This window comes from Cetorhinus maximus, chromosome 1 (genome assembly GCF_964194155.1).
Source record: "Cetorhinus maximus chromosome 1, sCetMax3.hap1.1, whole genome shotgun sequence".
NCBI lineage: Eukaryota > Metazoa > Chordata > Chondrichthyes > Lamniformes > Cetorhinidae > Cetorhinus > Cetorhinus maximus.
Genome location: NC_135879.1, coordinates 3,901,672 through 3,914,547, shown reverse-complemented (window position 1 = coordinate 3,914,547; position 12,876 = coordinate 3,901,672). Strand labels below are relative to the sequence as shown.

Genomic DNA, 12,876 nt, shown 5'->3' with positions numbered 1-12,876 from the left:
TTCTTCTTTTTCACCCATTGATGACCTCACTCAACTTAACGCCACAAATGAGACTTACCAAATTATGATGCATTGCCTAGCCTGGAAGTTTTTTTAAAATTACGCCTTTATAAGATTAGGAGATAGAAAACAGACCTAAACGTTTGTTTCAAAATCCCAGTTGGATTTTGTTGTGTCATTCTTGCATTTTTAAAATTCATTCATGGAATGTCACCGGGTGACCATGTTGCCGGGTGTCGCTGGCTGGGCCAGCATTTATTGCCTATCCCTAATTGCCCCTTGAGAAAGGTGGGGGTGAGCTGCCTTCTTGAACCGCTGCAGTCCCTGTGGGGTAGGTACACCCACAGTGCTGTTAGGGAGGGAGTTCCAGGATTTTGACCCAGCCACAGTGAAGGAAGACTATAAAAGATGTACGTGTGGCACTGCAAAAGTTACCGCTAGTTTTAAAAAAAAAATCTAACAATGAACTAATCTTTTCACCACCCCAGCAACCCGAACACCCCTTCCCCAACTTACACATTGCAGCCTAATCATGTGAAGCTAGGTCCCACTAACATGCGGGGGGGAATTTTACAGTCCCATTGCAGTGGGAGCGGGGCCATAGAATGCAGCGAGCATGTTCAAAAGGTCCATTGACTTCAGCAGGACTGGAAAATTCCACCGGCATAAAACTCTGCCCCAGGAAAAGAAAGTGACCAGTTATTCTTGGTGCTGTTTGCTATATTTCAGACAACCAGGTGAAAGATAGAACTAGAGGCGATCTTTACACACTCAATAAGCTTTTATTTACACAGACCCACATTGTAAACACGCATCGCCTGACCCCCAACAACCACAGTTTCAGTCTGTTCCTATAGAAAGGAGCACGTGAATCCCCAATTAATAATAATGCCCACCAGCTGAATATAATGAAATACTCAGTTACCAAACAGTTAACGCTATTTGATTGGGGAATATATGTTGGATATTTTTCCTGAAATAGTTCAAGTGGATTTATTTTTGCATTCATCTAAACATCTCGAAAAAGCAAGCACTTCTGACAGTGTAGCACTCCCTCCGTACCAAAGTGTTAACCCTTAGATTGTACGCTGAAGTCTGAATCTCACCACCAACAGATTGAGAGGGGACAGAGCTACCACTGAACCGCAATGAAAACAAGAATGAGCGAGAGAAGGAAAAGAGAATTATAATCCCATCAGTCTGAGCTGGAAAGCAATATGGATCCCAGAGAGGGAAAGTGCGCAAATACACTGTGCTATCCGAATCTCTCCAAAGACCAACACCCAACAGGGAGGGAGGTTAAAGTCTGCCTGCTTGCAGATGCTCTCTGACTGGATTAGCAGTCAGGCTTAATCACTTGTTCCACCATCAGTCAATTTTCTGTTTCTAAAGTGCTTGTGTGAACTCCCTGTTCTTTACAGGGTGAACCTTTAGTCTTTAAATAGTTCTCTAGGAATTTCACATAACAGCATTAGAGCACAAAAAGCCAGGAGGTGTAATCGCACGTTTCCAAGACTGTCCTGTTCTCTGGCTCTGGGAATAGAGGTTACGATTAACAAATACATGCAAATAATCGGCACACAAAATACTAGATACATCCTGATCATCAACTCACGATCTTCTTGGTAAACACAAGAGGTCACAAAACCATGAGGGAACAGCTGAAAGTGACAGAACATTCCAGTCCTAAGGGGCGATTCCCAGCTTCTAGCCAACAGTCCATATTCAAAGTGAGCGCTGGTGGAATTCAGGGCTACAAATTTACATCCCCGGATCTCGCATCGAGTGTCGTAGAGTCATCGAGGTGTACAGCACAGAAAAAGGCCCTTCGGCCCATCGAGTCTGCGCCGGTCAAACAAGTACCTAATTATTCTAATCCCATTTTCCAGCACTAGTCCCATAGTCTTGTATGCCATGGCATCGCAAGTGCACATCCAAATACTTCTTAAATGTTATGAGGGTTTCTGCCTCTCCCACCCTTTCAGGCAGTGAGTTCCAGATTCCCACCACCCTCTGGGTGAAAAAATTCTTCCTCACATCCCCTCTAAACCTCCTGCCCCTTACCTTAAATCTATGCCCCCTGGTTATTGATCCTTCCACCGAGGGGAAAAGTTCCTTCCTGTCTACCCTATCTATGCCCCTCATAATTTTATTCAGCTCAATCATGTCCCCGCTCAATCTCCTCTGCTATAAGGAAAATAACCCCAGTCTATCCAAACTCTCCTCATCTAAAACTTTCCAGCCCAGGCAACATCCTGGTAAATCTCCTCTGCACTCTCTCTAGTGCAATCACATCCTTCCTATAACGCGGATTCCAGAACTACATGCAATACTCTAGCTGGAGCCTAACCAGCGTTTTATATAGTTCCAGCATAACCTCCCTGCTCTTATATTCTATGCCTCTGCTAATAAAGGCAAGTATCCCATATACCTCCTTAACCACCTTATCTACCTGTCCCGGTACCTTAAGGGACCGGTGGACATGCACACCAAGGTCCCATGGTCCTTGGTACTTCCCAGGGTCCTATCATTCGTCGTGTATTCCCGTGCCTTGTTTGTCCTGCCCAAGTGCATCACCTCACACTTATCCGGATTAACTTCCATTTGCCACTGATCAGCCCATCTGACCAGCCTGTCAAAATCCTCCTGTAATCTAAGGTTATCCTCCTCACTATTTACCACCCCACCAATTTTCGTGTCATCCGCGAACTTACTGATCAACCCTCCTACATTCAAGTCTAAATCGTTTATATATACCACAAACAGCAAACAGCAACACCGATCCCTGTGGAACCCCACTAGACACAGGCATCCAGTCACAAAAACACCCCTCGACCATCACCTTCTGCTTCCTGCCACTCAGCCAATTCTGGATCCAATTTGCCAAATTGCCTTGGATCCCATGGGCTCTTAACTTCGTTATCAGTCTTCCATGTGGGACCTTATCAAAAGCCTTGCTGAAGTCCAAGTAGACTACGTCAAATGCATTGCCCTCATCCACACACCTGGTCACCTCTTCGAAAAATTCAATCAAATTGGTCAGACATGACCTCCCCTTAACAAAACCATGCTGACTGTCCTTGATTAATCCCTGCCTCTCCAAGTGTAGAGTAATTCTGTCTCCCAGAATTGCTTCCAATATTTTCCGCTGACAGGCTTAGAGTCAGGAAGCATCATCGGAGCTCAGATGTATAGTTTATGTTTGATCCATTTTCCTTAGATGAGGAGGAAGTTACAAGATTTCCAGAAGTTTTTTTTCTGAGAGAAGAACTTCCTCCTCATCTTTGTTTTAAGTGGGTGCCCCCTTACCCTGAGATTATGCCCTCTGGTCCTAGACTCTCTCACAAGGGGAAACAACCTCTCAGCATCCACCCTGTTCAAGCCCCCTAAGAATCTTATATGTTTCAATAAGGTCATCTCTCATTCTTCTAAACTCCAATGAGTACAGGCCCAACCTACTCAACCTCTCCTCATAAGAAAATCCCTCCATACCTGGGATCAATCTGGTGAACGTTCTCTGGACTGCCTCCAATGCCAATACATATTTCCTTAGATAAAGGGGCCAAAACTGTTCACAGTATTCTAGGTGTGGTCTAACTAGTGCCTTGTATAGTTTTAGCAAGACTTCCCTATTTTTATACTCCATTCCCTTTGAAATAAAGGCCAACATTTCATTTGCCTTCCCTATTGCCTGTTGAACTTGTATGTTAACTTTTTGGTATTCATGCACAAGGACTCCCAAATCCCTCTCTGCTGCAGCTTTCTGCAGTCTTTCTCCATTTAAATAATATTCAGCTCCTCTATTCTTCCTGCCAAAGTGCAAAACCTCACATTTTCCCACATTATATTCCATCTGCCAAATTTATGCCCACTCACTTAACCTGTCTATACCCCTCTGTAAACTCTTTGCATCATCCTCACCATTTGCCTTCCCACCTATTTTTGTGACATCCGCAAACTTGACGATAGTACATTCACTTCCCTCATCCAAGTCATTAATATAGATTGTAAATAACTGAGGCCCCAGCACTGATCCCTGTGGCACTCCACTAGTTACAGGTTGCCATCCTGGAAATGCCCCCCTTAACCCAACTCTGTCTTCTATTAGTCAGCCAATCCTCTATCCATACTAATATACTAACCCCAACACCATGGGCTCTTATCTTAGCAAGTAGCCTTTCTTGCGGTACCTTCCCCAGCCCTTCATCGAAATGGTGGCCATGGAATCATCTACATCCACCTGCATGGACAGACAGGGCCTTGGTTTAACGTCTCAGCTGAAAGATGGCACCTCCTTTGGTGCAGCACTCCCTCAGTAAATGGCACTGGGTGTGTCAGCCTAGGTTATGTGCTCAAATCCCTGGAATGGGATTAAAGATAAAAGATATATTTTCTACACTTCTGTCAATAAAAACCAACTCAACAACTGATTTCTTGATTAATAAACGTACAGTTTACATGCTGCTACTGAAAAGAGCACAATAATTTAGTAAACAATATTCATCCCATTGGACAGCACTTCCTCATTATGAAGATCTCTTTGCAATAAAATGTTTTCAATTGTTACTGATGAAACAGAATAAAGGATATTTCAACTTGAGCAAACATCTAGGCTGACACTCCGAGTGCCCTACTGGGGTAGTGCTGCACTGTTGGAGGTGCTGCCTTTCAGTTGAGATGTTAAAACAATGCCCAGCCTGCCCTCTCATAGAAACATAGAAAATAGGAGCAGGAGCAGGTCATTCGGCCCTTCGAATCTGCTCTGCCATTCAATATGATCATGGTTGATCCTCTATCTCAACGTCGTACTCCTACTCTCTCCCCATTCCCCCTGATGCCTTTAGAGTCTAGAAACCTATCTATTTCCTTCTTAAATATATTCAGTGACTTGGCCTCCACAGCCTCTGTGGTAGAGAATTCCACAGGTTGACCACCCTCTGAGTGAAGAAGTTTCTCCTCATCACAGTCATAAATGGTCTACCCCATGTCCTGAGACTGTGACCCCTTGTTCTAGACCTCCTCAGCCAGAGGAAACATCATCCTTGCTTCCAGTCTGTCCAGCCCTGTCAGAATTTTATATATTTCAATGAGATCCCCTCTCATTCTTCTAAACTCTAGTGAATAAAGGCCTAGTCGGCCCAATCTCTCCTCATACGTCAATCCTCCCATCCCAGGAATCAATCTGTGAACCTTCGCTGCACTCCCTCTATGGCAAGTATTAAGTAAGGAAACCAGAACTGCACATAATACTCCAGATGTAGTCTCACCAGGGCCCTGCACAGCTGCAGTAAGACATCCTTCCTCCTGTGCTCAAGTCCTCTCACAATGAAGGCCAACATATTGTTCCCTCTGGGACACCCTGGTCCACTCCTCCATCACCCCTTACACCTCAACCCCCTCCCACGGCACCTTCCCATGTAACTGCAGAAGGTGCAACACCTGCCCCTTTACTTCCCCTCTCCTCACCGTCCAAGGGCCCAAACACTCCTTTCAAGTGAAGCAGCATTTCACTCGCACTTCCCTCAATTTAGTCTACTGCATTCGTTGCTCCCAATGCAGTTTCCTCTACATTGGAGAGACCAAACGCAGACTGGGTGACCGCTTTGCAGAACACCTTCGGTCTGTCCGCAAGCATTACCCAGACCTCCCTGTCGCTTGCCATTTTAACACTCCAACCTGCTCTCATGCCCAACCAAAACAGAATTACCTGGAAAAACTCAGCAGGTCTGGCAGCATCGGCGGAGAAGAAATCAGTTAACGTTTCGAGCCTTCATGGCCCTTTGGCAGAACTGAAGCATAGTTAGGAGAAGGGAGAAATATAAACTGGTTTAAGGTGGGGGGGGGGAGTTTAAGATCTAAAGTTGTTGAATTCAATATTCAGCCCGGAAGGCTGTAAAGTGCCTAGTCGGAAGATGAGGTGCTGTTCCTCCAGTTTGCGTTGGGCTTCACTGGAACAATGCAGCAAGCCAAGGACAGACATGTGGGCAAGAGAACAGGGTGGAGTGTTAAAATGGCAAGCGACAGGGAGGTTTGGGTCTTTCTTGCGGACAGACCGCAGGTGTTCCGCAAAACGGTCGCCCAGTTTGCGTTTGGTCTCTCCAATGTAGAGGAGACCGCATTGGGAGCAACGAATGCAGTAGACTAAGTTAGGGGAAATGCAAGTGAAATGCTGCTTCACTTGAAAGGAGTGTTTGGGCCCTTGGACGGTGAGGAGAGAGGAAGTGAAGGGGCAGGTGTTGCATCTTCTGCGTGGGCATGGGGAGGTGCCATAAGTGGGGGTTGAGGAGTAGGGGGTGATGGAGGAGTGGACCAGGGTGTCCCGGAGGGAACGATCCCTACGGAATGCCGTCAGGGGGGGTGAAGGGAAGATGTGTTTGGTGGTGGCATCATGCTGGAGTTGGCGGAAATGGCGGAGGATGATCCTTTGAATGCGGAGGCTGGTGGGGTGATAAGTGAGGACAAGGGGGACCCTATCATGTTTCTGGGAAGGAGGAGAAGGCATGAGGGAGGATGCGCGGGATATGGGCCGGACACGGTTGAGGGCCCTGTCAACGACCGTGGATGGAAAACCTTTGATTATCTGCTCATCTCCACAATCACCACACCCTCAACGTCTCTCTCCCCCACCCCCGCCCCCCCCCGCCCCCAACCTTAAACCAGTTTATATTTCTCCCTTCTCCTAACTATGCTTCAGTTCTGCCGAAGGGCCATGAAGGCTCGAAACGTTAACTGATTTCTTCTCCGCCGATGCTACCAAACCTGCTGAGTTTTTCCAGGTAATTCTGTTTTTGTTTTGGATTTCCAGCATCCGCAGTAGCTTTTAGCTTTTTGTTTTTGCTCTCATGCCCACATGTCTGTCCTTGGCTTGCTGCATTGTTCCAATGAAGCTCAACGCAAACTAGAGGAACAGCACCTCATCTTCCGACTAGGCACTTTACAACCTTCCGGACTGAATATTGAGTTCAACAATTTTAGATCATGAACTCTCTCCTCCATCCTCACCCCCTTTCCGATCCCCCCCTTTTTTCCCAATAATTTATATAGATTTTTTTTTTCCCACCTATTTGCATTATTTTTAAATGTATTTCCATCCATTGTTTTATCTCTACCTTTTAGCCTTTTTCGATTCCTTCACCCCACCCCCACTAGGGCTATCTGTACCTTGCTCATCCTGCTTTCTACCCTTAATTAGCACATTCCTTAGATAATATCACCACCTTCAACACCTCTTTGTCCTTTTGTCTGTGACATCTTTTGGTTATCTCCACCTATCACTGGCTCTCTATCCAGCTCTACTTGCCCCACCCCCCCCTCAAACCAGCTTTTATATCACCTCTCTTCTATTTTTACTTAGTTCTGTTGAAGGGTCATTCGGACCTGAAACGTTAGCTGTGTCCCTCTCCGCAGATGCTGCCAGACCTGCTGAGTTTTACCAGGTATTTTTGTTTTTGTTTTGGATTTCCAGCATCCGCAGTTTTTTGCTTTTACCATTTGCCTTCTCAGGTGGAAATAAAAGGTGTTATGCTGTATAAATGCATGTTGCTGTTAGCTTTTCAACAAAAGGTACCTATACTCCAATCGCATTTTGCCATCTTTTCCATTTTCTCCTTTTTAAACACTTATCCAATTGTCTTTTAAATGATCTTAAAGACTCTGCTTCACTAGCCTTTTATGGCATTAGTGATCTATAATATATTCAACCACAAACCCTATCTAACGTTTACTTCAAAACACTTGGATCTATCCGCATTCCAGTCCAATGTCTGGATTGTAGGAAGAGCTAGATTTTGCAACATTGGAAAGTGGAAGAAAATGAACCAACCAAACCTCACTGAAAATTAAAAGGACTGAATTCCATGCTATTGTTCATATCAACAAAGACATTAAAGAAGTACCTGACAGTTTATCTGGTTAGCTCTGTAGAGCAGGAAGTGGCAGCAATGGGAAAGAGAGACATTACAATTAGTTTTGATGATTGACTTTGCATTCAGATAACTTTTTCATGATCTCAAGACATCCCAAGGCACTTCACGGACAATTAAAGGCTTTTGAAGGTATATTGAAATGTGTACCATCTACAAGAAGCACTGCAGCCAGTCAGCAAAGGCTTTTTTTGAGAGTAGCTGCACAATCAGTGGCCTGCACCATCCGGTGTGACTGGTGTTAACTGTGGCTCTGTGGATAGCACTCTCACCACAGAGTCAGAGATTCTGGGCTCAAGTTCCACTCGATATCTGAGCTCAAAAATCTAGGCTGTCATTTCAGTGCAGTGCTGAATGACTGCTGCAAGGCCAGAGGTGCTGTCTTTTGACTGAGGTGTTAAACCGAGGCCCCAGGCTGGATTCAAGGCTCTCCGGCCTATGGGTTTGAACGCGGGGGGGTGACACATTAAGTCCAGCGTGTGGCCTGCCCACTACCTACCTGCGCACCCCAGGCCCGAGCACAATTATACCAGCGTCGGAGGTGGTGTTGGACAGGCCACTCTTCCAGTAGGCCAACTGAGGTGCTTGATGGCACCTCCCCTCCATCCCCCCTCCCCCACCCCCCACCACCCAAGATGTCAACCCCCACCCTTCCAGGTTGCCCTCCCACGCGGGCCTCTCAAACCCTGGCCCCCTCACACCCCTGCTGACTCCCAAGCACTTACAAGGTTCTGACCATTACAGCTCACCTTCTCATCACCAAGTGGCCACCGCTCTCACTGGCCTCTGATTGGCCGACAGCTCTCTGAGGCGGGACTTTCTGTCCTTGAGGGTAAGAACTTGCACCTCCAGTCTGTACTGCAGGGCAATTGTTCTTTCCATGGCTGGGCTCCCCCACAACTTTGTAGCAGGTTGGGCGGTGGTTGGGGGAGAGGGGAGTGGGGTGCAGGGGCCTCAGCACCCCATATATTTCAGACCCCTCACCCCACCCAACATACCCTCTAAGGTGGACATAGAAATATCCCATAGAATTAGTTCAAACAAGAGCAGGAAAGTTATCCCTGGTTCCTAGCCAATATTTAAACTTAAATTAACATCACAGAAACAAATTGTCTACTTATGATCACTTTGCTGTTTGTGGGAGCTTGCTGTGCAGAAATTGGCTGCTGTCCTTCCTACTATGTGACTATGCTTCAAAAAGTAGTTCACTGGCTGTGAAGCTTTTTTGGGACATCCTGCAGTTTTGAAAGCAATTAATTAAAGGCAAATCTCTTCTTTAGAAGGACAAGGGCAGCAGATAGATGGGAACACCACTATCTGGAAGTTCCCCTCCAAGCCACACATCATCCTGACCTGGAAATATATCACCGTTCCTTCACTGTCGCTGGGTCAAAATCCTGGAACTCTCTCCCTAACAGCACTGTGGGTGTACCTACACCACATGGACCGCAGCGGTTCAAGAAGGCAGCTCACCACCACCTTCTCAAGGGGCAATTAGGGATGAACAATAAATGCTGGCCACAGCAATGATGCGCACACCCCCTAACAAAAAACCTCACTGTTGTTTTATGGGCAGCCAACACGTGCACAGCAAGGTCCCAAAGCAGCAACGGGATAAATGAAACAGCGCGCTTTTTAGCGATGGTGGGGGTTTTAGGGATAAATGTTGGCCAGGAGAACTCTTTATTTTTCCTTATAAATTGCCATGGCAGCTTACCTCAATTTTAATGGTTCATTAGAAAGACAGCTTCCTTAGTCAGCCATGATAACGTGCACAATAACTTGCCTTTGTATAACGTCTTCAGCTAAGTAAAACTCCCAAACTGCATCACAAGAACAAAATCAGAGAAAACTTTCTTTCTGCGAGGGAGAGAATGCTCCACATTGAGACAAACTCGGCACTGAGTAGTAACATCTGAGTTTAGATAAACTGGTATTGCCACTCGTGATCGCTACCCAATAATCCCTTGCTGATAATAAGCATATGTAAAGATTGAGCATGCAGAGGATTAGACTTGGTTGTACAGTGACTATCCAGGTGTGAATCCATCAATCGCTCAATAGCTGGGGGCAGGGGGCAAGGAAGCACTGGATCAACAAAAACACTCATACTGAACAGTGACTAAAGCCTCCTGTTTTACACAGAGAGTATTGTGCAAGTAATGCTTGTAAAATTTACGACTGCATTTAAAATCTTCACCCAGTGTAAGTTTCAGTCAGTATCCTACATAAAAATAGTCATTCGCCTTTGAGATTTATCATCGTTTTATCTACATACAAATCTAAATCTGCAGGGGGTGTGGACAGGGCACGAGGTGAGGGGGAATGTGCTATAATTTATCTGATCTGTGCAGTTCTCAAAGAATTATATTCAAATCTTGTGTATTTCACATCCATGTACCTCACAACCAATTTTAAGGGATTGTTACCGATTCTCAGATCCACCATCATTGCTCCCAATTTTGAGGAGATCTTGGTATATTTTCCACTTCTGTAATCCTTCTAACAGTTTTTCTCTCTCACTGTCCTATTTTCTCTGAGGTGGGGGGTGGTGGGTAGTGGGGGGGTGGGGGGGGGGGAGGTGGGGAGGGTTGGGTGGAGTCCAGAACAAGTGAGTGTTATCTTAAAATTAGAGCTTAGGGGTGATGTCAGGGAGCACTTCTTCACACAAAGGGTAGTGGGAATCTGGAACTCTCTCCCCCTAAAAATGGTTGTGGCTAGGGGTCAATTGAAAATTTTTAAAAAACGAGATTGATAGCTTTTTATTAGGCAAGATCAATGGTTGTGGAGCAATGATGAGTAAATTGAGATCAGCCAGGATCTAACTGAACATTGGAACAGGTTCAAGGGGCTGAATGGGCTCCTCCTGTTACTATGTAACAAGCTTGAATAATCTACTGGGTCTATGTAAGAGACTGGTCCATTGAGATCATGCAATGTTCCACTGTGCACACACTGCCTTTGGGCAAGGCTCCCTAGTGCAAGCACAAAAATAGAAAGTTTACCTTCCCTCCTCAACCAATGGATGGAAGCCAAAATAATTACCTCAGAATCTGTCTTTTTCCTTTTCTTTGGCTATAACTGGATGTCAGATCAGTGGGTGATACTCTCACCACTGGAACTAAAGGTTGTGGGTTCAAATCCAACTTCAAAGGCTTGGGCCTATAATCTAGGCTGACGCTTTACTGCAATAGCAGGGGAATGCTGCACTGTCAAGGCTGCTGTCTTTCAGATGTTAAACTAAGGCTACATCTTCCCTCTCAGGTGACTGTAAAAGAAGATCAGGGCTGTTATCCCCAATGTCCTGACCAATATTTATCCCTCAACCAATATTGCAAAAACATTACGATGAAAGCAAAATACTGTGGATGCTGGAAATCTGAAATAAAAACAGAAAATGCTGGAAAAACTCAGCGGGTCTGACAGCATCTGTGGAGAGAGAAACAGAGTTAACATTTTGAGTCTGTATGAGACCCTTCTTCAGAGTCATACGGACTTGAAATGTTAACTCTGTTTCTCTCGCCACAGATGCTGTCAGACTGCTGAGTTTTTCCAGCATTTTCTGTTTTTATTGCATAAACATTACCTGGTCATTATCTTGTTGCTATATGTGGGAACTTGCTGCATTAAGTTTGGCTGCCACATTTCCCTATGTTGCAACAATGGCTACATTTCAAAAGTACTTCATTGGCTATGAAGTGCTTTGGGACATCCTGAGGTTGCGAAAGATGCTATATAAATGCAAGTCTGTCTTCCCATTCTGTAGATAATGTATACTCACTCAGGCCAGTATGATTGTAATCACATCTCTCAGAACTGAGAGATTCTAATGAAATAATCTAGGACCTGAATTAAGGTTTTTATTGTCTCCAGGGCTTTGAACACTGCCATAGTAACAGTTACTAATATAGTAAGCAGAACTTGAAATAATGAGAGGCGATCTAATTGATGCATTGTAAGATTCTTTGAAGGCTTGACCGTCTAGGTGTTGAGGGGCTGTTTCCCCTGGCTGGAGAGTCTAGAACATGGGATCATAACCTCAGGATAAGGGGTCGCTCATTTAGGACTGAGATGAGGAGAAATTTCTTTACAGAATCACAGAATTTTAACGGCACAGAAGGGGGCCATTTGGCCCATTGTGTCTGCATCGGCAGACTTCACTCAGAGGATTGTGAATCTTTGGAATTCTCTACCCCAGAGGGTTGTGGATGCTCACGGAGTTTATTCAAGGCTGAGGTTGATACGATACGATTTTCGGACTCTGGTGAATCAAGGGGTGTGGGGATAGGGTGGAGTTGAAGTAGAAGGCCAACCCTGATCCTACTAAATAATGGAGAAGGCTTAAGGGGCCATTGGCCTACTCCTTTTATTATGTTCTTAGGTTGACTTCCTTTGATACAGGCATGCTTCACAATGGTGCTATTGAGAGCTATTGGCCCTAGGCTTTCAGTTAGCTTGTATTTACCTAACTAATCTGCTCTAACCTACCCCACCAATCCATCAGGCTGTTTATCCTGATAATTGAATCCCTTTCCCTGGTGTTCAATAGACTGCTTTGCTTTCCAACTGATTACTTTGAGCGGGGAATAACTTCTATTGTTGCTAATAGGGGAAAAATAATTGAAAATCCTTTCCAGCTCATTTTATTTACAAATGATCCAATACAGTTACATGGAGGATGTGTTACTGGCAATGGGTACCCATCTCAAATAATTAGAAAAAATAAACCCTTTTGTACGAAAGGCGGTTTTTAATTAACGGCAGTTTATTGATGGGATTCTTCTCGGCACAGTGTTTCCAGATGGGAGAAGATGAGTTTCTGGAGTAGCAGGAACAATTTATTCCTAAACCTCAGCCACTGGATTTCATTTTCAATTTAATTAACAATAACAAGAGCAAGCTGTCTTTACACTTAGTGCCTTTAATATGGTAAAACATCTTTATACAACGACCT

General features: G+C 45.0%; 1 protein-coding gene across 1 annotated transcript in view; it reads right to left on the bottom strand.

The window, feature by feature from the left end:
* arhgef38 (Rho guanine nucleotide exchange factor (GEF) 38) overlaps positions 1-12,876 on the bottom strand; it is a 76,508-nt gene that overhangs the window by 59,065 nt on the left and 4,567 nt on the right. The window lies entirely within an intron of this gene.